Below are 5,170 nucleotides of genomic sequence, written 5' to 3'. Positions count from 1 at the left end.
TTATTTTGAGGATTAAATGATGAGTTGATGATTGATATTAGTTTATGAGATTGCTAATATGTTGTTTGATGGATTAAATTGATGATTGGAGGTGATTGATGAAAATTTATGTGAGTTAGTTTGATGAGAATTGGGTATAATTGCTTCTATGCTTAAGATTGTTAATTGATGAGTTAATTTGAAAGACTTTAAATAAGCTACTGACCTACTGTTTTGACAGGGTTTTTGTTACCCAAAAATCTTAAACATTTTATGGTGAGTATATAGGAGTGTCTTAAACATACATGTAAATTTTCAAGTCATTTTGACTTTATTTACTATGTTTTTAAAATATAAAACTCCTACCGAAACTTTCTAGCGGAAATGTCAAAGGGTAGACACTGGAGTCACCCATTTCAGTAGCTTTCCGTAACATTTTTCCTTCCAACCTTTTATGGTAGGTAGATTCATGTGTTATCTAGCTACCCACCAAATTTCAAGCCATTTCGGTAATGTTTACTATTTTTCAAAAATCAAAACTTCCGATTGCACGAAACTGCCGGATACGGTAGTCTATGGGAGGACAACCATATCTCTTAAACCACTTGGAGTTTTTCAACCTACTATTTTTAAATGAAATTAGACTCAAAGAGATTTTCATTGATATGATTCTTGAAACCAGGAGAGTTCCGAGGGGAAACACTTTATTCTTTTAAGTTGAGACAGTGCAGAAGTAGTGAATTGTACGCATTCAAGATTTCTTACTTTTGAATTCATATTGAATTTTAAAATTGTTGGTGATGATTATACATCATATTATTTCATGAAAATGCTACTGGAATATATATATATATATATATATATGTAACACCCCGTACTTTTCCTTATGTTGTGAGATAGTGTCTTAACACTATTCAGAGTACTGAGATGTCGAGATGCGAGACTACTTTTTTTTTTTATGACCAAATAAGACAGATTGTCTTTTAAATAGAGATACGAGTGAACAAACCGATGATGGAGTTAGAGTGATGAGATTCGAGAAATGAGTTGAGCTAGAGATGCTGATTGAATTGAGTTGAGATTTTATTTTATTTCCGACTACCGGGAATAGATTTACCAGATACCGAGTTATCAGAGATTGACTGACCTATTAAGAATATAGGAATAATGAGTTGACATAGAGTCGAGGAAGAAAGAGTGAGAACCTTGATGAAAAGAGTCGGTCAGAGAGACGTCTAGGTTGTATGTGATTGTCGACTGCTTTGATGTGATGTTATGTGAATCTACGTGACTAATTGATTATGTGATTTTGGTTGCTAAAAACTGCCGAATATGGTAGACTTTAGTAAAACAGCCATGTCTCCTAAAATACTTGGAGTTTTTTATCCTACTTTTTTTTAAATGAAACTAGACTCAAAGAGGTTTCTTTTGGTATAAGTTACGACCCCAGGAGAGTTTTGTACATTGTCTGGTGAGGTTTTGAAGTTGAGTCAGTGCAGAGTGAAGTTTGTTTTTGACTTGTCTATGTGTGTTTTTCATATGCTTAAGTGTTTATACTTGTTTATGTGCTTGATTGCTATGAGTTTGAGCCGAGTTGAGAGTTAAGTCGATAATAGGACGTGTGAATCCTTAGAAGCCGAGTATACCTAGGGATTGAGTTTTAATGGGTAAATAGACGTTGAGTGAGGAGTTATAGTTAAGATGAGATTGGATTTAGAAATTGAGTTTCTGACTAAGGTTTGTTTTATCACATGAACCTTCGATGACGATGACGATGTGATGATGACATATGAAGGCCCGAGCGAGACGAAGAAGTAAGTTGCCTGATTTCTTTCCAGGATTAGCGAAGGACTTCAGGTGGGCAATACTTTGAGTATACGTTTATCGTACGAGCTTTCTAAAATGATTTAATGATGTTATGAGCTTATCAAATGATTTGAGTTAAATGATATTTGAGAACTGTTTGACTTGCCAATTTTGATGTTAAGCTTGTGTGCTACCCTCTACTGATGAGACGAATTCGGTCCTGCCACAAGCAGGATTTTGTGCACTGTCGCAGCCCGATTCCCGACACTAGTGATAGTGGGGTACGAGTATCGATACGACTATTTTTAAAAGAATAAAAGATAAAAAGAATAGGTCGAACATCAAGCGGAAGCTCGCATTAAAGAATGCTAAGGAAAATCATCATAAATGAACCCAAGGGTAAAATCGTCAACGTCGTTATAACTTTTTAATTATCAGGAATTTCATGAACAAAAACAAAACAGGTATAGCTTATTTTTCGTAAGAAATCATAATATGCAGAGTATCGCAGCAAAAGGCGAACCGATTATATGTATGAAGACACATAACCGTGAGTATATTACTTGATTCATATTCAAAGTAACTTCACATCGAGACTTTATCGATAAAAGAAAATACGATAAAGTAAATACATCATCTAACGATCCCCCATCAGCACCAGACCAATCTCACTCCTCGCTTAGCCTGCACATTTAGAAATACATGCAGGGCGTGAGTACATAATACTCAGTGGGCAAACGCCGAAAAACAAGAAAGGTGCTCTTAGAGCTATAAGTTTGAAGCTTGCCACATCTCAGCAATACACAGAAATAAAGTTAGCGTAAATGAATCTGTGCATGCAGTTTTCATAATCAGCATCATAAATAAGTGTCTGCAGACAAAGTAATCGACATGTATGTACCGCATCTACAACTCATCATAATAATTAAGGTACTGAGAAGTAGGCCTCCCTCTCAAGTACCGTGACTGGCCGACCCGAAGACGGCTCACAGTCACCTCTGTGCACAAAATCCCGCTTGTGGCAGGACCGAATTCGTCTCATTAGTAGAGGGTAACACACAAGCTCAACATCAAAAATTGGCAAGTCAAACAGTTCTCAAATATCATTTATCTCAAAACATTTGATCAACTCATAATATCATTAAATCATTTTAGAAAGCTCGTACGATATACGTATACTCAAAATATTGCCCACCTGAAGACCTTACTCAATATCTTCCGTCAAGGCGGAGTTACTTACTTCCTTGCTCTGCTTGTGTCTTCAGGGATCATCGTCATCATCGAAGGTTCATGTCAGAAAATGAATCTCGATTAGAAACTCATTGGCAAAATCTCATGCCTTAACTCATGCTCTATCTCATATTCTATTTCCTTATTCTACTCTATATAGACTCTTCACTCATCTCAAATCCTTAAGCTCAAGGATAGGTTTCAAGAAAATCATGGTTCTAAGTCTCGATTTATCTCTCATATAAGACTCGTCAAATTTTCACTTAAACACATAGGCAACACAATCACATAAGGCACATAAGAAAATACAATCAAACATCAACAAAACATGCTCTGTTTTCACACTGACTCAACTTCAAAATTTACCACGTTCTGACTCCGACATCTCCTGGACTCGAGACTCATACCAAAAGAAAGGTATTCGAGTCTAGTTTCATTTAAAAAAAAGTAGAGTCAGAAACTCCAAGTGGTTTGGGAGATATGACTGTTTTAGTACAGTCTACCATATTCGGCAGTTTTGAGCAATCGAAAACTTGGATTTTTAAAAAATAGCAAATCTTGTCAAACTGAACTCAAATTTGGTGGATATCTAGCCCATACAGTAAGGTTAATACCATAAAAATTTGGAAAGCCAGATCACACAGGAATCTATTGAAATGAATGACTTTGTCCCCTGTTCTCTGCAATTCCCGGTACAAATGTGCAGATTTGGTTTTGCATTTTATAAAAATAGTAAATCAAGTCCAAATGACTTGAAATTTTACCGGTGTGCTCAAGACTCATGTAGGGACATGCTGTAAAAGTTTCAAAGCTTTTTGACATCGACAAACCGTCGATCACAGTAGGTCAGTAGCCTACGAAAAATCACCAAAAACTCATCTCAAACTCTTAAATGCTCAATTCAACATTCCTTCAATTAAAACCAATCAAAGCTCATTTTAAACACATATAACACTCAAAAACATTCAAAAACATTAAAATACTCATCATACTCAAATTAACTCTCCTCTTTTACATCTTAACTCAAATCTCAAGGAAAACGTTTCTACAAACGTATCAATTCAATCCTCTTCTCAATTTCATGCTCAAAATTACTCAATCATTCATAAATGACCTCATACATCATATGACTCATTTTACACATATAGATCCCCTATAATCATGCCAACTAAACTCTAATAAAAACTCATATATCCACATAAACTCTCAACAAAAACATGACAACTTTCACATAATGGTCATAAAGCAAAATAGACCTCATTTAATCAATCAATGGCTTCTCAAATTATGAGGACTCAAAAACTCTCATAAACTAACTCAAGTCAAAATTTTACTTAGTCAATAAAAGACTTAATCAAACATATTAAAACACTACTATCATGCTCAAAAACATAAATCTTAAGCTAAATCACTTAAAAACACATAGACCAAAAAGTCCTAATTTTTATTAAACTAATTTCTTTGAAATTTTATAAACACACATGGATCTTTAATCCACTCCTAGATCTATCATTTTTAACAAATTAATCTCACATCAAAACCATCAATTTACATATAAGGGCATATATACACATATCCCTAATTTTAGTAAACTAACTCACATCAAAAACTCCAATTGACATCATATACTCAAATTACTCCATCAATCATCATCATATACATCTCATAAACTCATTTACATCATCAATTCATCATTTAACTCATTGACTCAAAAGTTCCCATTTTTGGGTAAACTAACTCCCATCAAAATTTGAATCTCAAAACATAGCTTTTCAAAACACACATCAATCATCACCAAACATATCATAGATCACTTTTCTCACCCCAATTCAAGGAAAGAAAAAGAAAAATTTTTGAAGGATAGAACACCCATATTTTCGAAAATTGTGAAGAATAAGAGAGGGGGTGATTTCTTGCTTCAATCCTTCAAATATACTCAAATATATAATCATACAAGTCTAATCTATGAATATGGAGATCACTTACCCAAACTTACACCCAAAACCAAACTTTCTCTTTCTAACTTCAAGATTGAATCTCCATGGATCTTCTTGAATTCAAGGAGATGGAAGTGTTTAGTGTAAGATTTAGAGGGTGATTTGTGTTTTTGGTGTGATTTGTGAAGCTCCGAAGGTCTTGTTAATGGTTGTCAATG

Source organism: Salvia miltiorrhiza, chromosome 3, assembly GCF_028751815.1.
Source record: "Salvia miltiorrhiza cultivar Shanhuang (shh) chromosome 3, IMPLAD_Smil_shh, whole genome shotgun sequence".
NCBI lineage: Eukaryota > Viridiplantae > Streptophyta > Magnoliopsida > Lamiales > Lamiaceae > Salvia > Salvia miltiorrhiza.
This window is presented reverse-complemented; position numbering follows the sequence as displayed.